The following is a 22,277-nucleotide window of genomic DNA, read 5'->3' as shown; positions in this document are numbered from 1 at the left end:
TTTTACCATTGTTTTGGGAGAAGATACCTTATATGAGTTCACTTTTAAAAAGATTTGACATTTATTTTGTGACCTAAAATATGTTCATTCCTGGAGAGTGTTCTGTGTGTACTTCAGAGTGATGATATTCCATTGTTGTAGACTAGAGTTTTATATTTGTCTACTAGGCCACATTGGTTTCTATAATGTTGTTCAAGCACTCTATTTCCATGCTGATTTTCTCTCTAGATATTCTATCACTTACTGAACTAAAGGGATCCCTTATATAGTGTAGAATATCTATTTTTCCCTTTGATTCTGCTGAAATTCACTTCCTGTGGTTTGGGACTCTTTTACTTGATGCATACTTAAAATTTTTGTAACTTCTTAATGATTAACCCTTTTATCAGCATATAATGTCATTCTATTAAAGTATATTTTGTCTGATATTAGTATAACCACTTCAGGTCTCTTTTGGCTACCTTTTGCATGGAATACCTTTTTCCCTCTCCTCGCTTTGAACCTATGTGCTCACTTTGAGTAAGATATTTAAGTCAATGTTAGAGCAGTTTTAGGTTCACAGCAAAATTGAAAGGAAGGTATATAAATTTTCCCATATGCTTCCTGCCCATACACAGGCATAACCTCCATCATTGCTAACATCCCTTACCAGAGGGTACATTTGTTACATTGAACCTGTATTAGCATAATATAACTACCCAGAGGCCATACTTTACATCAGGGTTCATTCTTAATGTTGTCCATTTTATCAATCTGACCACATATATAATGTCATATAAGTTGGATCATTTTTTAAAATCCACCTGTCAATCACTCCTTTTCTGATTTGAAAGTTGAATCCATTTACATTTAATGTAATTACTAATAAGAAAGGCCAAAAAAGCAAGAGAGTTTCAGAAAAACATCTATTTCTGCTTTATTGACTATGCCAAAGACTTTGACTGTGTGGATCACAATAAATTGTGGAAAATTTTGAAAGAGATGGGAATACCAGACCACCTGACCTGCCTCTTGAGAAATTTGTATGCAGGTCAGGAAGCAACAGTTAGAACTGGACATGGAATAACAGACATTACTTTGCCAACAAAGGTCCATCTAGTCAAAGCTATGGTTTTTCCAGTGGTCATGTATGGATGTGAGAGTTGGACTGTGAAGAAGGCTGAGAGCTGAAGAATTGATGCTTTTGAACTGTGGTGTTGGAGAAGACTCTTGAGAGTCCCTTGGACTGCAAGGAGATCCAACCAGTCCATTCTGAAGGAGATCAGCCCTGGGATTTCTTTGGAAGGAATGATGCTAAAGCTGAAGCTCTAGTACTTTGGTCACCTCATGCGAAGAGTTGACTCATTGGAAAAGACTCTGATGCTGGGAGGGATTGGGGGCAGAAGGACAAGGGGACGACAGAGGATGAGATGGGTGGATGGCATCACTGACTCGATGGACATGAGTTTGGGTGAACTCTGGGAGTTGGTGATGGACAGGGAGGCCTGGTGTGCTGCAATTCATGGGGTTGCAAAGAGTCGGACACGACTGAGCGACTGAACTGAACTGAACTGAACTGAATAAGAAAGTCCACTCCTGGCATTTTGCTATTTTTTTCTGTATGTCCTGTATATTTTTGGCTCTTCATTTTCTACCCTACTCATTTTGTGTTGAGTTGATTTTTTTGTGGTAAACACTAGAATTCAGTGAGAAGAAAATAATATCCAAAAGGAAAGTGAGCTGAAAGAAACAATTACAAGCAAAGAAAGAGTTACAACTGGGGGGAAAAAATCAAACTATCATTGACTCTAATATAATCATAATGACAATAATGACCAATTTGTAGAATATTTAAATGCAAGGAGAAAACAGTAACTAAAATAATAGGTTTTAGTTGATTAGTAAGAACATATTTTTATATTGTTCAAGATTAAAATAAATATACAAAATAAGTTTGACTTTTGAAAATAATAGCATAAAAATACTGCAAAGTGAACATAAAGTTTCCCTCTCTTTAATGGAACGGGGCTTCCCTAGCGGCTCAGTGATAAAGAATCTGCTTGCCAATGTATGAAACGTGGGTTCAGCCCCTGGGTTTGGAAGATTCCCTGGAGAAAGAAATTGCGGTTCACTCTAGCTTCTTCCCTAGGAAATCGCATGGACAGAAGAGCCTGGTGGGCTATAGTCCGTACGGTTGCAAAAGAGTCAGACACAACTTAATGACTAAAACAACACTTAATGGAAGGGAAGAAAGACAAATAAAAATCTTGATGAAACCAGATGAAGTCAAGAAAGAAGAACAAAAATACAAAAACAAGCAATTACATAAGTAAGTTAGTATTGAAGATCAATATATGTTTAAAAATAAATACATAAGGAAGTTAAAGATAAAAATTACAATTTTATATGTCAGTTGTACCTCATTAAGTTGAAATTTTTATGTGAAATTATCTCATTAAAGCTGAAGTTTTAATATGCTAATTATACCTCAATAAACCTAATTTTTTTAAAGCACAAATAAATGACCTGTATCATGGTTCATTAAGTTTCACAACAACAACAAATTTTTCTAAAGAAAAAAAATGAAAGTACAGTGTTAGTTGGTTGTGTCCAACTCTGTGATTCCCAAGGACTGTAGCCTGCCAAGCTCCTCTGTCCATGGAATTCTCCTTCCCTGGTGGCTCAGATGGTAAATAAAAAAATAAATTTTGTTAAAATGATATTAAACATTTAACATAATGTTATGTAAAGACTATTTATATATTTAAATGTTTTTATTAGCAATGACAAGTAAAGTTCTCTTCATGTTGCATCTGTTGCCCATCTTCTAATTTGCCTTTCTCTCACCACAACCAGAACAGTTTGTCTTCTTTTAAGGAATCATTTGACTAGATTGGGCCTACCCAAGCAATCCATTCTAATCAGCCCATCCTAAAGTCCAGTACCTCTATCACACATGCAAAATTCTTTTTGCCATGTATGGTAGCATTCACAAGTTAATGAGATCTCATGAAATGAATGTCTTTTAGCCATTCAGATCAGATCAGATTAGATCAGTCGCTCAGTCGTGTCCGACTCTTTGCGACCCCATAAATCGTAGCACGCCAGGCCTCCTTGTCCATCACCAGCTCCCGGAGTTCACTCAGACTCACGTCCATCGAGTCAGTGATGCCATCCAGCCATCTCATCCTCTGTCATCCCCTTCTCCTCCTGCCCCCAATCCCTCCCAGCATCAGAGTCTCTTCCAATGAGTCAACTCTTTGCATGAGGTGGCCAAAGTACTGCAGTTTCAGCTTTAGCATCATTCCTTCCAAAGAAATCCCAGGGCCGATCTCCTTCAGAATGGACTGGTTGGATCTCCTTGCAGTCCAAGGGACTCTCAAGAGTCTTCTCCAACACCACAGTTCAAAAGCATCAATTCTTTGGCACTCAGCCTTCTTCACAGTCCAACTCTCACATTCATACATGACCACAGGAAAAACCATAGCCTTGACTAGACAAACCTTGGTTGGCAAAGTAATGTCTCTGCTTTTGAATATGCTATCTAGGTTGGTCATAACTTTCCTTCCAAGGAGTAAGCATCTTTTAATTTCCTGGCTGCAGTCACCATCTGCAGTGATTTTGGAGCCCAGAAAAATAAAGTCTGACACTGTTTCCACTGTTTCCCCATCTATTTCCCATGAAGTGATGGGACCGGATGCCATGATCTTCGTTTTCTGAATGTTGAAAGCCTTATGCTACATACAATAGGGTAACTAAAATATCATGGCAGAATATTTGAAAGCAAAGGGATAAAAAAGATATATTGGGCAAATTACTGACTGAAATAATATTAGTGTCACTAATAATATGATTAGGTGAAATATACTTTAATCTTAAAGCATTATTAAGGGAAAATATATTTTTTTTTCTGTTGAGGTTACAATTTAAATACTAGTCTAAGTTTCATCTGCTTGCTTCGCTCATGAGGTTCACGGACTTACTTCCTTTTTTTTTGTATGAATACAAAAGTTCACATCCAAGTCACTAGTGCCCATTTTCAGGACCTTATGTTTTTTAGTTATTGCATTTCTGATCAAATTAAATCTTTATAGACGTTGTACTGCTTGGTCTACAAATTTAGCCTAAGGCATGACTATAATTTAAGATTGTGTTGTTTTTAAAACATTTGAGTATCATTTGCACTGTAATATCAAGGTCCCAGTGTAGGAACTAGAGTGCCAATTGCAAACAGGACCAGAGCTGTCCCAGAAAGTAATGTGACACAAAGTGAAAAATATGGGATGTGTTTCAGAAAACTAGTTTTAATTTAATAAGTTGATCTCATGAATGCCAGTTAATTTCCCTGGAAACTTATTTTCATGATGGTTAAAAATCATAGTGTAAATTGAATCATTATCATCAATATTAAATATAAAATGGAAAGACTATAATATTAATGCACAAGTGATATATCACCTATTATGGAAATATAAATGGTGCATACCATAATGGTTAAAATCATAACTTCTGGAGTCAGACAGTCTGTATTTTAATTTTGACTTCTCCCTTTAATTACAGTGTAACTTTGAGTAAGTTACTTAACCTCTCTGTGCTTCAGTTTCAACACCTATAAATTGGTGTTAATATTAAAATCTATCTCATAAGATTGTTATGACAGGTTTGTTATTATTCGTAAAGCACTCATTGCAAGTTAAGGACAATGTGAATCAATACATTTCAGTATTGTCATCAAAATGGCAACCATTTTGATGAGAATAGCACTCTTTTTTGAGTGTCTATTACTGCTTAGATCTGTGCCAACTTAAGTAATAAATATATTAAATATGTATAAAACACATAAAGATTGTCCTCAAAATGATAGAAATACCTTTGAAGATTAGAAATACTTTCTATACTGTGTGGCACTGGATCCAACAGAATCCAGAAATTAGTTTAGGCTGTATTATTCTATAAGGAGCAAAACTTAGTACATGAGGCCAGAGAAGCACATAAATGTGATCTGTAATAAATTTATGGCTCATTCCTTGGCTCCTTTAATGTTTTTCGAGTGCTATAACTGTACATGTAAAATGTAGAGAAAATACGACACTGAGAAGACTCATAATTTATTAAATAAGTCACTTGCCCTTAATGTAAGCTAAGGTATCTTGGGATTTAGGCAGCAATGTATCTTCCAGATTTCATGGAGAAAATTAAACATCTTACTTACATTTAGCATATACCTGTATGACCAGTATCTGGTATTCAAGAACTTGATGGGTCATTTAATAATGATAACCTACAAAGTTATTAAAGATGAATAAGAATAACTGAGTGATTAGAGGGAAGTTTCCAGGAGAACACCAGAAAACCATTTGACCCAGTACATGCTTACAAATGATGATTCAGATAGAGATCAGTGATGTTCAGTAAGTTCATCAAAGCAGCAGAAACATCAAATAAGCAGTCAGAAATTATAAGAAATCCTAGTGCTAGCTACAAATTCAAATCAAATGACCATTCCCATATATCTAATTCAATTATTAAAATTCTGTATGTAGATGAAATAAGAGCATATTTTCTTGAATTTTTCATTGATTAATCATCTACCTATGTAATTAGCATATCAATATTTACCCTGAGATCTTCATGGATATACATCCTTATTATGTTCCCTAGTTGGAAAAAACTCCCTAATTTTAAGATTTAATTGTTTGCAATGTATTGGGGGATGGAAAAAAAAGGGGGGAGGGTATTCAGTAAAAGTGAAGCAAAGCTCTATTATCATAAAATTTGTTCAGGTTTATAGAAATGCAATCTTGGAAGTAAAATTTCTCAAGAGCAGCACACAATTAGAAAGCCTTAAGTAAAATAGAATAAGATTGTTATCTCTGAGTCTCCCCGGTGGAAATAAATTCTATTGTTTCCAACAGAAACACACAGAAGTGATTCCTTCAGGCCCCTATATTGCTGGTGTTAAAAGCCCTTTGGAATCACTGGAGACGTTAAGTGTAGTAATAGTTTTGTCAGTCCATCTGTCTCTTATTTTTTTTCCATTTCTACCTGCTCAAGTACAGTACATTTTTCTTTTCTTGTACCTATGTTTGTGTAGACATACATATTTACATGTGTGCATGTGTGCATATTAAGTAGCTTCAGTTGTGTCTGACTCTTTGTGACCCAATGGGTTGTAGCTCACCAGGCTCCTCTATCCTTGGGATTCTCCAGGCAAGAATGCTGGAGTAGGTTGCCATGCCCTCCTCCCGGGAATCTTCCCAACCCAGGGATCGAACCTGTGCCTCTTGTGTCTCCTGTATTAAAAAGCAGGTTCTTTACCAGTACAGCCTCCTGGGAAAACCACATATTTACATACATATGCATAAGCACACATATGGACTGTGTGTACATTTGTGTGTGTGTGTATTTGAGTCTGTCTTAAATTTATTTAATTTAAAAACTCTAAGGCTAAAGGATGAAATTTTTAGGTTTTTCATTAAGATAAGGAACACGGAAACCTCAAACATCAACTTGATGCCTAACATTTTTTAAAATAGAATGCTTAAAATAAATTTGTCTTCTAATAGCCCTTATTTAACATTTAAAAATAATACTTAACATACTCTTTAATAACTATTTAACTGTGATCAGTTGCTCAGTTGTGTCCAACTCTTTGTGACCCCATGGACTGCAGCATGCCAGGTTTCCCTGTCTATCACCAACTCCTGGAGCTTACTCAAACTCATGTCCTTCAAGTCATTGATGCCACCCAACCATCTCAGTCTCTGTTGTCCCCTTTTCCTCCTGCCTTCAATCTTTCCCAGCATCAGAGTCTTTTCAAATGAGTCAGTTCTTTGCATCAGGTGGCCAAAGTATTGGAGATTCAGTTTCAGCATCAGTCCTTCCAACTAATATTCAGGACTGATTTCCTTTAAGATTGACTGGTTTGATCTCCTTGCAGTCCAAGGGACTCTCAAGAGTCTTCTCCAACACCACAGTTCAAAAGCATCAATTCTTCAGTGCTCAGCTTTATTTATAGTCCAACTCTCACATCCATACATGACTACTGGAAAAACCATAGCTTTGACTAGACAGACCTTTGTTGGCAAAGTAATGTCTCTGCTTTTTAATATGCAGTCTAGGTTGGTCATAGCTTTTCTTCCAAGGATCAAGCATCTTTTAATTTCATGACTGCAGTCACCATCTGCAGTGATTTTGGAGGCCAAGAAAATAAAGTCTGTCATCGTTTCTACTGTTTCCCATCTATTTGCCATGAAGTGATGGGGCCAGATGCCATGATCTTTGTTTTCTGAATGCTGATTTTTAAGCCAACTTTTTCACTCTCCTCTTTCACTTTCATCAAGAGGCTCTTTAGTTCTTCTTCACTTTCTGCCATAAGGGTGGTATCATCTGCATAGCTGAAGTTATTGGTATTTCTCCAAGCAATTTTGACTCCAACTTGCACTTCATCCAGCCTGGCATTTCACATGATGTACTCTGCATAGAAGTTAAATAAGCAAGGTGACAATATACAGCCTTGATGTACTCCTTTCCCAATTTGGAACCTGTCTGTTGTTCCATGTCAATGGCTAACTGTTGCTTTTTGACCTGCATACAGATTCCTCAGGAGGCAGGTCAGGTGGCCTGGTATTCCTATCTCTTCAAGAATTTTCCAGTTTGTTGTGATCCACACATCCAAAGGGTTTTGATTACAAGACTTCCACAGGACTGGGGAAACAGACTCTTGGAGGGCAGAAACAAAACTTTGTGCACACCAGGACCCAGGAGAAAGGAAGAGTGACCCCACAAGAGACTGAGCCAGACTTGCCTGAAAGTGTCCAGGAGTGTTCAGAAGTCTCTGGTGGAGGTGTGGGTTGACAGTGGCCCTCCATGAGATGAGGGGCACTGAATATAATAGTCCTGGCATAAATCCTTTTGAAGGAGGTTGCCATCACCACCATTACCCCTACCTTAGTTTGTCCTTAGGCCAAACTACAGGGAGGGAAAATATCCCCACCCACTAGTAGAAAATTGGATTAAAGATTTACTAAGCATGGCCCTTCCCATCAGAGCAAGGCCCAGATTTCTCCAAAGCCAGTCCTACCCATCAGGAAGCTTTCACAAGCCTTTTGTCCTTATCCATCAGAGGATAGAATGAATGGAAACCACAATTATAGAAAACTAATCAAACCAGTCACTTGGATCACTGTCTTATCTAAATCAATGAAAGTATGATCCGTGCCCTGTAGGGTCACCCAAGATGGGGGAGAGTTCCAACAAAACATGGGCCACTAGAGAAGGCAATGGCAAACATTACAATATTCTTCCCTTGAGAACCCCATGAACAGTATGAAAAGGCAAAAAGATATGACATTAAAGATGAACTCCTCAGGTCAGTAGGTCCCCAGTATGCTACTGGAGAAGCATGGAGAAATAACTCCAGAAAGAATGAAGAGGCTGTTCAGTTCAGTCACTCAGTAATGTCTGATTTGTTGCAACCCCATGGACTGCAGCACTCCAGTCTTATCTGTCCATCACCAACTCCTGGGGCTTGCTCAACTCATGTCCATTGAGTCAATGATGCCATCCAACCATCTCATCCTCTGTCGCCCTCTGCTCCTCCTTCCTTCAATCTTTCCAGTGTCAAGGTCTTTTCAAGGAGTCAGTCCTTTGCACCAGGTAACCAAAGTATTGGAGTTTCAGCTTCAGCATCAGTTCTTCCAATGAATATTCAGGACTAATTTCCTTTAGAATTGACTGGTTTGATTTCTTTGAAGTCCAAGGACTCTCAAGAGTCTTCAACAACACAGTTCAAGATCATCAATTCTTCTGTACTCAGGTTTCCTTATGGACCAACTTTCACATCCATACATGACTACTGGAAAAACCAGCTTTGACTAGATGTACCTTTGTTGGCAAAGTAATATTTCTGCTTTTTAATATGCTGCTTAGGTTGGTCATAGATTTTCTTCTAAGGAGCAAGCGCCTTTTAATTTCATGGTTGCAGTCACCATCTGCAGTGATTTTGGAGCCCCCCAAAAATAAAGTCTGTCACTGTTTCCATTGTTTCCCCATCTGTTTGCTATGAAGTGATGGGACCAGATACCATAATCTTCATTTTCTGAATGTTGAAGTTTAAGCCAGCTTTTTTACTCTCCTCTTTCACTTTCAACAAAAGGCTCTTTAGTTCTTCACTTTCAGCTATAAGCTTGGTGTCATCTGCATATCTGAGGTTATTGTATTTCTCCCAGAAACCTTGATTCCAGCTTGTGTTTCATTCAGCCTGGCATTTTGCATGATGTGTTCTGCATAGAATTTAAATAAGCAGGGTGACAATATACAGCCTTGACGTACTCCTTTCCTGATTTGGAACCAGTCTGTTGTTCTATGTCTAGTTCTAACTGTTGCTTCTTGACCTACATACAGATTTCTCAGGAGGACCTACATACAGATTCTGGTATTCCCATCTCTTTAAAAATTTTCCACAGTTTGTTGTGATATACACACTGCAGATGGTGATTGCAGCCATGAAATTAAAAGACACTTACTCCTTGGAAGGACAGTTATGACCAACCTAGGCAGCATATTCGAAAGCAGAGACATCAGTTTGCCAACAAAGGTCCGTCTAGTCAAGGCTATGGTTTTTCCAGTAGTTATGTATGGATGTGAGAGTTGGGCTGTGAAGAAAGCCGAGCGCCAAAGAATTGATGCTTTTGAACTGTGGTGTTGGAGAAGACTCTTGAGAGTCCCTTGGACTGCAAGGAGATCCAACCAGTCCATCTAAAGATCAGTTGTGGGTGTTCTTTGGAAAGAATGATGCTAAAGCTGAAACTCCAGTACTTTGGCCTCCTCATGCGAAGAGTTGACTCATTGGAAAAGACTCTGATGCTGGGAGGGATTGGGGGCAGGAGGAAAAGGGGATGACAGAGGATGAGATTGCTGGGTGGCATCACTGACTTGATGCACGTGAGTTTGAGTGAACTCCGGGAGTTGGTGATGGACAAGGAGGCCTGGTGTGCTGCAGTTCGTGGGGTTGCAAAGAGTCAGACATGACTGAGAAACTGAACTGAACTGAACTGAACACAGTTAAAGGTTTGGCATAAGCAATAAAGCAGTAGAAGATGTTTTTCTAGTATTCTCTTGCTTTTTTGATGATCCGTCAGATGTTGGCAATATGATCCCTGGTTCCTCTGCCTTTTCTAAATCCTGCTTGAACATCTGGAAGTTCATGGTTCATGTACTGTTTTAGCCTGGCTTGGAGAATTTTTAGCATTACTTTGCTAGCATGTGAGATGATTGCAATTGTGTAGTAGTTTGAGAATTCTTTGGCAATACCATTCTTTGGGATTGAAATGAAAACTGACCTTTCCCAGTCCTGTGGCCACTGCAGAGTTTTCCAAATTTGCTGGTATATTGAGTGCAGCACTTTCACAGCATCATCTTTCAGGATTTGAAATAGCTCAACTGGAATTCCATCACCTCCACTAGCTTTTCCCTAGTGATGCTTCCTAAGGCCCACTTGACTTCAGACTCTGGAAAGTCGGGCTCTCGATGAATGATCACACCATCGTGGTTATCTGTGTCATAAAGATCTGTTTTGTACAGTTCTTCTGTGTATTCTTGCCACCTCTTCTTAATATCTTCTGCTTCTGTTAGGTCCATACCATTTCTGTTGAGCCCATCTTTGCATGAAATGTTCCCTTGGTATCTCTAATTTTCTTGAAGAGATCTGTAGTCTTTTCCATTCTACTGTTTTCCTCTATTTCTTTGCATTGATTGCTGAGGAAGGTTTTCTTATCTCTCCTTGCTATTCTTTGGAACTCTGCATTCAAATGGGTATATCTTTGCTTTTCTTCTTTGCCTTTAACTTCTCTTCTTTTCACAGCTATTTGTAAGGCCTCCTCAGACAACCATTTTGCCTTTTTGCATTTGTTTTTCTTGGAGATGGTCTTGATCCCTGCCTCCTGTACAATGTCATGAACCTCCAACCATAGTTCTTCAGGCACTCTAACAGATCTAATCCCTTGAATCTATGTGTCACTTCCTCTGTATAACTGTAAGGGATTGATTTAAGTCATACCTGAATCATCTAGTGGTTTTCCTTACTTTCTTCAATTTCAGTCTGAATTTTACAATAAGGAGTTCACGATCTGAGCCACAGTCTGCTCCCAGTCTTGTTTTTGCTGACTGTATAGAGCCTCTCCATCTTTGATTACAAAGAATATAATCAATCAGATTTTGGTATTGACCATCTGGTGATGTCCATTTGTAGAGTCTTCTCTTGTGTTGCTTGAAGAGGATGTTTGCAATGATCAACAGCGTGCTCTCTTAAAACTCTGTTAGCCTTTGCCCTGATTCATTTTGTACTCCAAGGCCAAATTTGCCTCTTACTCCAGGTATCTCTTGACTTCCTATTTTCACATTTCAGTCCCCTATGATGAAAAGGACATCTTTTTTGAGTGTTATTTCTAGAACATCTTGTAGGTCTTCATAGAACCATTCAACTCCAGCCACTTCAGCATTACTGGTTGGGGCATAGACTTGGATTACTACTGTGATATTGAATGGTTTGCCTTGGAAATGAACAGAGATCATTCTGTCATTTTTGAGATTGCATCCAAGTACTGCATTTTGGACTCTTTTCTGGACTATGAGGGCTACTCCATTTCTTCTAATGTATTCTTGCCCACAGTAGTAGATATAATAGTCATCTGAATTAAATTTGTCCATTCAGTCCATTTTAGTTCAATTCCTAAAATGTTGATATTCACTCTTGCCATCTCCTCTTTGACCACTTCCAATTAACTTTGATCCACAGAACTAACATTGCAGGTTCTTATGCAGTATTGTTCTTTACAGCATCAGACTTTACTTCCATTACCAGTCACATCCACAACTGATTGATTTTTTTCCTTTTGGCTCTGTCTCTTCCTTCTTTCTGGAGTTATTTCTCCCCACTTCTCCAGTAACATATTGGTCACCTACTGACCTGGGTAGCTCATCTTTCAGTGTCATATCTTTCTGCCTTTTATACTATTCATGTGGTTCTCAGGTGAAGAATACTAGAGTGGTTTGCCATTCCCTTCTCCAGTGGACCACGTTTTGTCAGAACTCTCCACCATGACCCATCCATCTTGGGTGGCCCTACATGGCATGGCTCATAGTTTCATTGAGTTAGACAAGGCTGTCGTCCATATGATCATTTTGATTAGTTTTCCATGATTGTGGTTTTCATTCTGTCTGCCCTCTGATAAATAAGAGGTTTATGAAGAGGCTGAGCCAAACTGAAAACAATGCCCAGTTGTGGATGTGACTGGTGATGAAAGTAAAGTTGGATGTTGTAAAGAACAATATTGCGTAGAACCTGGAATGTTAGGTCCTTGAATCAAGGTTAATTGAAAGTGATCAAACAGGAGATGGCAAGAGTTAACAACAACATTTTAGGAATCAGTGAACTAAAATGGATTGAAATGGGCAAATTTAATTCAGATGACCATTATATCTACTACTGCAGGCAAGAATCCCTTAGAAGAAATGGAGTAACCTTCATAGTCAACAAAAGAGTTCAAAATGCAGTACTTGGGTACAGTCTCCAAAAGGACAGAATGGTCTCTGTTCATTTCTAGGGCAAACCATTTAATATCACAGTAATCCAAGTCTTAGCCCCAACCACTAATGCTGAAGAAGCTGAAGTTGAATGGTTCTATGAAGACCTACAAGACCATATAGAACTAACACCAAAAAATATACAAAAGGAATGCTCAATATGGTATGAGGTTCAGAGGTAGGGAATCACTGACAGCATCTAGGAGAAAGTGGCATGTAATCAACCTGAAGATTGAGGAATGGGGCACTGGTAGGTGTGATCATGGTTGTACTAAGGACAGATAAAGACTGCATTTCTTGTGGAAAACTACAAGCAGATAATCCCATTTGGAAGAAAGTTTTGGGGACCAAGGGATGGAATTAGAGATGAGGCTGGAGATAGAAGGAAATGGGATTTTGTAAGCCTTGCTAAGGAGTTGTGCCTTTATCCTGTTGGTGGTGAGGGGGAATGGTATATGTAAAATAAAGTCCAGGGTAAACAAAGATAACATAAGTACAAGGCATGCAGTGAGTGTGTATAAAAGGCCCAATGCAAATAATACTCAATGAAAATTCTGAACTAAAAGAAGTATATTTTAGTCATTTTCAGAAGTATATCTAGCATTAAAAGAGCCTATAGTTACAGAGATGGAATGCTATTATGCATTTAAAATGACCCTAAAGTTTTTCTAATCCCACAAAGATAAAAAATGAGAATGAATCATAGTTTTCAGACAACTATGTATGTATAGAGATTACCTAATGAGCATAGTAGTATAAATCTAGGCAATAAAACAGCTCTTTGTATGGGTCTTTTTTATACTCATAAACTATTAATCTCAAGAGTACCTTCGCATACAGATTTATGTAAATGCATGTTTTATCTAGGTTTTTGAAGTATAAGTTACAAAAACTGAGTTCAGTACAAATAACCTGTTCCTACTACTTGTAAATATCTGTACCTGTCAACATCATTCAATTCAAATCCATCTCCATGAAGCCTCTCTAAATTTCCCCAACTGGATATTATCTCTCCTACCATCCCTAAGCTCCAGAGCACATTTTACTTTTCTTAAAAATATATATATATATGTTTGCGAAGTTTTAAATTTGACGTGATGAGATGCAATAGTTATGGAACAACAAAGTGTAATGCTGGATAAAAATATGAGCTTTTTCAAAGAAAATGACTAAACTGGCTAGCATTTCTCTATTGGTGGACACTTTTTTAGGTGGTAATAGAATTATTATGAATGTTTCATAGCACTGATCTCGCTGATACATTCAGTTCAGTTCAGTACATTAGGGACTAAATAACTGTAACATCCCTAAGTCTTTGTAATAGTTAAAATGGTCTTGTCTATTTACTGTCTTTTTATCCCTTGTCTATTTACCCCTTGAGAACCATGAATAGAATGATTCTGCCACTCACAAAAAGATTTAAAAGAATTGGGGAAAAAATTGTGGAGTATTTTTGTAGAGAGCTACTGAAGAGGCTTGAGTCCCACTTCTTCAAGTGGGGAAGAATAGGGAGTATCTTCCCTTTTTAACAAGGACACATTGAGACTTGATCTGTGATTCGTGTGGTTGGTAGAGTAGTATGATGGATTTGATTCTGTTTTCCCTCTTCCTTGAAACACATGGAATTAAGTTGATGACATGCTTATTTGGTGACAAAGCAAGAGATCAGAGGAGTTGCTTTTGCACTGAGATGGACCATATGTTCTGAATTTGCCAGAGCACATAATATTTGAGTGTCTCCAATGATGCCAGGTGTGTCATACATGAGGGGTGAGTGCTAACCTATGATCATCTGGGTCTCTGGATGATAACATTGCCTGGAGGGACAGAATCCCCCCAGCAGCAGCTCCTGGGAACTATAAAAAGCAGGACAAGTAATGTTTAGAACCAAGAAATATTTGCCATAGGTAATACCAATAGGAATCTTTGAGTAATCAAAGAAACCCCAACAAACATTAGTTTAATCTGCCACCTGCTAAGAATGTGCTCTTTTTCTAAATGCTCCATATCTATGAGTCTGACACTGAAGAGTCAGAAATCCCACTTAACAACTGATGGTAAGTATGGAATGAGAGAAGGACCATATAGTATCCCATTGTCAATAGCTTAGGTAGAAATGATTTAATGCTAAGTCATGTTGGTAATGGGGCTTCCCTGGTAGCTCAACTGGTAAAGAATCCACCTGCAATGCAGTAGACCCTGGTTTAATTTCTAGATCAGGAAGTTCCCCTGGAGAAGGTATAGGCTACCCACTCCAGTATTCTTGGGTTTCCTGGTGGTTCAGATGGTAAAAATTTGCCTGCAATGTGGGAGACCTGGGTTCAATCCCTCGGTTGGGAAGATTCCCTAGAGGAGGGCATGGAAACCCGCCCCAGTATTCTTTCCTGGAGAATCCCCATGGACAGAAGAGCCTGGCGGGCTACAGTCTGTGGGATCACAAAGACTTAGATAGGACTGAGAGAGTAAGCATAACACAGCATGTTGATAATTCATTGATAAATTGATAAAAATGGATAAGTGGCCTAGATTTCTGATGTTTTAAATAGATCTATCTTGTATTTGAAAATCATGCTGACCATAAAACAAATTATTCCTTAAACATGAAAAAAGACTATTTGGGACTTCAGTCACTCAGTCGTGTCTGACTCTTTGCAGCCCTCATGGACTGCAGCATGTCAGGCTTCCCTGTCCATTACCAACTCCCGGAGCTTGTTCAAACTCATATCTAGTGAGTCGGTGTTGCCATACAACCATCTCAACCTCTGTTGTGACCTTCTCCTTCTGGCTTCAGTCTTTCCCAGCATCAGGGTCTTTTCTAATGAGTCAGTTCTTTGCATCAGGTGGCCAAAGTATTGGAGCGTCAACTTCAGCATCAGTCCTCTAGTGAATAGTCAGGACTGATTTCCTTTAGGATTGACTGGTTGGATCTCCTTGCAGTCCAGGGAACTTTTAAGAGTCTTTTGCAACACCACAGTTCAAAAGTATTAATTCTTCGGCACTCAGCTTTCTTTATGGCCCAACTCTCACATCCATACATGACTACTGGAAAAACTATAGCTTTGTCTAGGTGGACCTTTGTCAGCAAAGTAATCTCTTTGCTTTTTAATATGCAGCCTAGGTTGGTCATAGCTTTTCTTCCAAGGAGCAAGTGTCTCCTTGGAACACCAAGATGGCAGAGTAGAAGGACGTGCACTCATCTCCTGTGAGAACTCCAAAATTGCACCTCACTGTCAAACAACCATTGACAGGAGAATGTTCGATCCCACCAAAAAAAGATACCCCATATCCACGGGCAAAGGAGACACCCCAGCAAGATGGTAAGAGGGGTGAAACCATGTTTAGAATCAAACCCAGTATCTGCCAGAGATGCTCGGAGGGCTCAAACCAAATCTTGTGAGCACCAGGACCCAGAGACCCCACAGAGACTGTTCCAAACCTGCTTTTGAGTGTTCAAGTGTCTCCTGTGGAAGCATGGGTCAGCCATGGCCTCTGCGGGGGCAGGGGCTCTGACTGCAGCAGACCTGGGTCATGCAACATGTGACATAAGCCCTGTTGGAGGAGGTCGTCATTAGCCCCACCATAGAGCTGCCAGGCAGTACTGTTAATCATAGTTTTTTTGAGGGGAAGAAATGGAAGAAATTTGGGACTTACCCAAATTTTTATCCAAGAATATGAAAAGGTTACCAACAGTGCATATATTCATCTTGTAAATAATTAAATAAGCTTGAACTTCTATTGTGTCCTATGCTGTACTTCTCTAATATGTCTGTTAAGTTGTTGTTCAGTCACTAAGTCATGTCCGTCTCTTTGTGACCCCATGGACTGTAACATGCCAGGCTCCTCTGTCTTGTTCAGGCAAGAATACTGAAGAGGGTTGCCATTTCTTCCTCCGGGATTTTTTCCAGACCACGGATCAATCCCATGTCTCCTGCGTTGGTAGGCAGATTTTTTGCCTCTGAGCCACCAGGGAAGACAATGTCTGTTATACATTCATCATATTCTGATTAATATTAAAAAATTTGTACTCGTGTCATATATCCCTTATAAGTTTACTAGTTCTCAGGTAATACACATTCTTGTTTTTAAAATTTGCTTTGAATAAAAAATCCATACGGTAGTAAACTCTGAATTACACATCACAGTTATGCTGCATTATAAACATTTCTCTAATAGTGCCCTATCAATTGTGTGTTTTATCATGTGAAAGAGGATGAGTGAGGTAGTACTTGGGGATGAAAACACATTTTAATAACACTGGATGCTGTTATAGAGTGTGATACAGGAGAGACAATTTAAAGATTTCCTCAAAATCAACTTTAATAAATTTATATTACCCCTAGCCTAGTGCTACTAACTCTGAAAAATAAATAAAATTCATACCCCTTAGGACAAAAAGTAAAAACATTAAAAGCAGAATGTTCATCAGGCTACTTTTACCTTGCTTTTAGCAACTATTATTTCCATATACTTCAATATTTAAAAATCAGCATAAAACCAATGATGTTTCCATTTTCATTTGAAAATTAGATGCACTATATTTTAAAAGTAGTCATTTTGCCTCAACTAACGTAATGTAGTTTCAGAAAGAAGGCAGGCCATTTTTCATTGGTTTATAGCTCGTTCTACACCAAACCCTACTTAATACAGAGCTTCCATATTACAGAGAAAAATGTCCATGCTTTTTCCGGGTAGAGGGATTAAATCACTCCATGAGGTATCCTATCCAAAATATTCACCAGCGTAGATTTACAGTAAACTAAACACATTTGGACAGGAATCACAGCCCAAGAATACAGGGCACTTTCTGTGCTTGAATTCCATTCTTGATAATAATAGACGATCTCTCACAATTCAAAGGCAGTTCTGTACTTTCTCAGGCTGACAACTGTTGTCCTTGCTGGGGTAGTACTCTCAAGATAAATTATGAATGCAACGTGAAAGCTGTAAAATTTGTTGTATCTTCTATTATCTCCATGTTAAAGGCCACGAAAGCTCTTCAGTGAAGTCAGCCATTAAGAAATGACAGGTATTGCTCTCAGGCTTCTTTATTGCCTATTACCTGCAACGACAGCAGCCGCTACAGCGCCGCTCCACAGCCTATCACGTTATTTGCAGCTAGAGCCAGCTACTGTGTCATTTTGGCTCATTTTCTTGACAGTGCCATCATAAATCCATGCAGCTGCGGGGTAACTGTCGGCTGCCTCGATTATCTTCATAGCCAGAATGAATCTTGAAATGTGTGTAACAGGCAATGACTGTTATGGATCAGGCACAAGGGCCATTCCCTATCCATCCTGTCAGGTCTGTGAAGCAATGCCGCCCACAAAGCGAGTTCCTAAACTACTGTCATGTAACTGAGTCAAGTGTGTGAACTTGGAGAATCCTGAGGCCTTGCTGGGAAACCCACAGCTTGCCTGGCCTCCCATGGAAACCTGGTTCCAGGACCATGTGTATTTCTAAAGGGACATTGAAAAAGGTAAAGTTGAGCTTACTGTGAATTTTCAAGGCTGATGTTTTGGATAATATGATAACAAAGATTATTTAAGGAAGTGGCAAGCATCAATTATTTATTTGGGGCAGAGTCAGTATCTGGTGATGTTTATATTCAGCCCAGAAATTAAGAATGCTAAATCAAATATATTTTTCTGGAGGTCATGGGAATCCTTTATTTTCTCTTCTAATGGTTTTAAGATTGCATACAGTTGAGTCCTTAGCCCCTGCAGAGCTGCCTAAGGGAACTGAGGGAGGTGGGGTGGAGATGAAGGCAAATCTCTCTGCTTCACCCAGAACAGCTCTGCTTTCATCTTCCATATACAGAACTTCTGCATAATATTAGTTTCCCTTTGTAGAAATGTTAGACTATTTTTAAAAATCTTGGGTAGTGACTGTACTCCGTCATACTTTAATAGCCACATGAATGTATTTGAAATCCTAAATGTTTTTCATCCATGTATGATACCACCCCAGTGTTTAGTCTTGGATATACTATTGCTTATCTTCCATAGACTTAAAGTGAGGGTTGTCAACAAATACCTTCACCTTGGCTGTGTGGTCCAAAATTTTACTTACTCTTAAAACTGATACTTATTGAATACCTACCATGCACAAGGGACTATGCTACCCAAGGCTTCATTTATTGAAAGTCATGCTTGAGCTCCAAAGCGCTCTTCTAAAAAGACTTTCCCTGTTGAAATAGGTTAGAAAAGGATATTTTGCTTTGGTTGTAAATTTTATCAAAAACATATTGTGGAAGAAAGAGCTCTAGAAACACAAGCAGGTATATAACATTATACAAATATTTCCTTTTTTATTGTCATGATCACTTTTAATCTGCTGCTGTATCCATCTTACCTTCCCCCTCCCACCTCTCCACTGCACCTCACACACACCAGTTGAAAGTGAATGCATCTTTTAAGGCAATTTAAACTGTGCTTGAACTAGATCTCATCTTTTTTGTTTTTTTCCTTTCCATTCAGTTCTGGAACTCCTTATTATTGCCATACAAAGCATTGGTGAAGGCTTCCCTGTAGCATTTGATCATCTCTCTAGCTGTAAAGTCTAACCATTCTTTTCTAGCATTGGTATTATCACTAGGGGCTTCCCAGATGGTGAGGTGGTACAGAATCTGCCTGCCAGTGCAGGAGACACAGGAGACATGAGTTTGATCTCTGGGTCGGGAAGATTCCCTGGAGTAGAAAATGGCAACCTATTCCAGTATTCTTGACTGAAAAATCCCATGGAGAGAGGAGCCTGGCAGGCTATAGTTCATGGGGTCATAGAAAGTTGGACACCACAAAGTGACTGATCACACAAGTACAACTATGAAGACCAAAGAAACCATTATAATTGTTTATTTTAATGATCATTATTGCTGCTATTATAATTTAATTTTCAAGTAATTGAAAGTGGTTCTTAAAATCTAGTATAATAATATGTTTGGCAATGCTGATACGTGTGTGAAAAACCACACTGAAAGAAGCTCAGCTATGAGGGCTTCAATAGTTTGTTAAAATGTAATTATTTTTTATAAGCAGACTAGAAAAATTAGCCATTTTACCAATTAAATTTAAAGACTCCTTCGCCCCCGGAACTACCGTATTGTATACCATATAGTTAGATATACAATAGATTTAATATTTAATTTTGATGCGAAATTAGACTATAAAATATGGTGCCTCATCTTTGTTGTTGTTGCTATTATTCAGTCTCAGTCGTGTTCAACTCTTTGTGATTCAATGGACTGTAGCATGCCAAGCTCCTGTGTCCTTGACTGTCTCCCAGAGTTTGCTCAAATTCATGTTCATTGAGCCAGTCAAAATCTAACCATCTCATTCCCTGCCACCTCTTCTCCTTTTGCCTTCAAGCTTTCCTCTGGGTCTTTCCCGATGAGTCGGCTCTTTGCATCAGGTGGTCAATTATTGGATCTTCAGCATCAGTCCTTCCAATGAATATTCAGGGCCAAGTCCTTTTAGAACTGACTCATTTGAACTCCTTGCAATTCAAGGGACTCTCAAGAGTCTTCTCTAGCACCAAAGTTCAAAAGCATTGATTCTTCAGTGCTCAGCCTCCTTTATTGACCAACTCTCACATCCGTACATGAATACTGGGAAAACCATAGCTTTGACTATATGGAACTTTGTCAGCAAAGTTCTGTCTCTGCTTTTTAATCTGCTGCCTAGGTTTGTCATAGTTTTCCTTCCAAGGAGCAAGCATCTTTTAATTTCATGGCTGCAGTCCCCATCCACAGTGATTTTGGAGCCCAAGAAAATAAAATCTGTTACTGCTTCCCTTTCTTCCCCTTCTATTTGCCAGGAAGTGATGGGATTGGATGCCATTATCTTAGTTTTTTGAATGATGAATTTTAAGCCAGCTTTTTCACTCTCCTCTTTCGCCTTCATCAAGAGACTCTGTAGTTCCTCTTCACTTTCAGCCATTACAGTAGTATCATCTGTATATCTGAGGTTGTTGATATTTCTCTTGGCTATCTTGATTCCTGTTTGGGATTCATCCAGCCTGGCATTTCCCATGATGTACTCTACATATAATTTAAATAAACAGAGTGGCAATATACAAGTCTGTCTTACTCCTTTCCCAATGTTGAACATTGATTCAATACTGATTCAACATTGGGAAAGGAGTAAGACAGACTTGTATATTGCCACTCTGTTTATTTAAATTATATGTAGACTCCATTGTTCCATGTTCCATTGTTCCATGTCTGGTTCTAACTATTGCTTTTTGACCTGCATACAGGGTTCTCAAGAGACAGGTACTCCTATCTCTCTAAAAAATTTTTAACAGTTTGTTTTGATCCATAGAATCAAAGGCTTTCTAGTAATAAGTGAAGCAGAAGTAGATGTTTTTCTGGAATCACCTTGCCTTCTCTATGATCCAATGAATGTTTGCAATTTGATCTCTGGTTCCTCTGACTTTTCTAAATCCAGCTTGTACATCTGGAAGTTCTTGGTCCACATACTGTTGAAGCCTAGCTTGAAGAATTTTGAGCACAAACTTACTAACATGCAAAATGAGCATAATTGTATGGTAGTTTGAACATTTTTTGACATTACCCTTCTTTGGGATTAGAATGAAAACTGACTTTTTCCAGTCCTGTGGCCACTGCCGAGTCTTCCAAATTTGTTGACATATTGAGTGCAGCACTTTAACCACATTATCTTTTAGGATTTTAAATAGCTCAGTTGGAATTCCATCACCTGCACTAGCTTTGTTTGTCGTAATGCTTCCTGAGGCCTACCTGACTTCATACTCCAGGATGTCTGGCTCCAGGTGAGTGACCACACCATGGTGATTATCCAGGTCATTAATATCTTTTTTGTATAGTTCTTCTTTGTCTTCTTGCCACCTCTTCTTAATCTCTTCTGCCTCTGTTAGGTCCTTACAGTTTCTGTCCTTTATCTTGCCCACCCTTGTATGAAATCTATCCTTGATATCTCCAATTTTCTTGAAGAGACCTCTAGTCTTTCCCATTCTATTGTTTTCCTCTACTTCTTTGCATTGTTCATTGAAGAAAACCTTATTATTCCCTGGAACTCTGCATTCAGTTGGGTATATCTTTTCCTTTCTCCACCCCCTCTACTGCTTGCTTTTCACTTCTCTTCTTCCTCAGCTATTTGCAAAGCCTCCTCAGATAACCACTCTGCTGCTTTGCATTTATTTTTCTTTGATATGATTTTGGTCACTGCCTCCTATACAGTGTTACAAACCTCTGTGCATAGTTCTTCAGGCATTCTGTCTATCATATCTAATCCCTTGAATCTAGTCATCACCTGCACCTTATAATCATAAGGGATTTGATATAGGTCATACCTGAATGGATTGGACTTCCCTAATAGCTCAGTTGGTAAAGAATCCACCTGCAATGCAGGAAACCCTGGTCCAATTCCTTAATCGGGAAGATCTGCTGGAGAAAGGATAGTCTAACCACTCCAGTATTCTTGCGCTCCCCTTGTGGCTCAGCTGGTAAAGAATCAGCCTGCAATGTGGGAGACCTGGGTTCGATCCCTCGGTTGGGAAGATCCCCTGGAGAAGGGAAAGGCTACCCACTTCAGTATTCTGGCCTGAAGAATTCCAAGGACTGTGCAGCCCATGCAGTTGCAAAGAGTCAGACATAACTGAGTGACTTTCACTCACTTCACTCACTGAATGGCTTAGTGGTTTCCCCTACTTTCTTCAACTTAATTCTTATTTTTCCA

At 38.9% G+C, this 22,277-nt stretch overlaps 1 long non-coding RNA gene across 8 annotated transcripts in view; it reads left to right on the top strand.

Moving 5' to 3' along the window:
* LOC129639491 (uncharacterized) overlaps window positions 1–22,277 on the top strand; it is a 347,939-nt gene that overhangs the window by 305,589 nt on the left and 20,073 nt on the right. The gene's annotated exons all lie outside the window — the stretch shown is intronic.

The sequence above is a fragment of the Bubalus kerabau genome, chromosome 1 (assembly GCF_029407905.1).
Source record: "Bubalus kerabau isolate K-KA32 ecotype Philippines breed swamp buffalo chromosome 1, PCC_UOA_SB_1v2, whole genome shotgun sequence".
NCBI lineage: Eukaryota > Metazoa > Chordata > Mammalia > Artiodactyla > Bovidae > Bubalus > Bubalus kerabau.
Note: the sequence above shows the minus strand (reverse complement) of the source record. Positions and strands in the feature narration are given on the sequence as shown.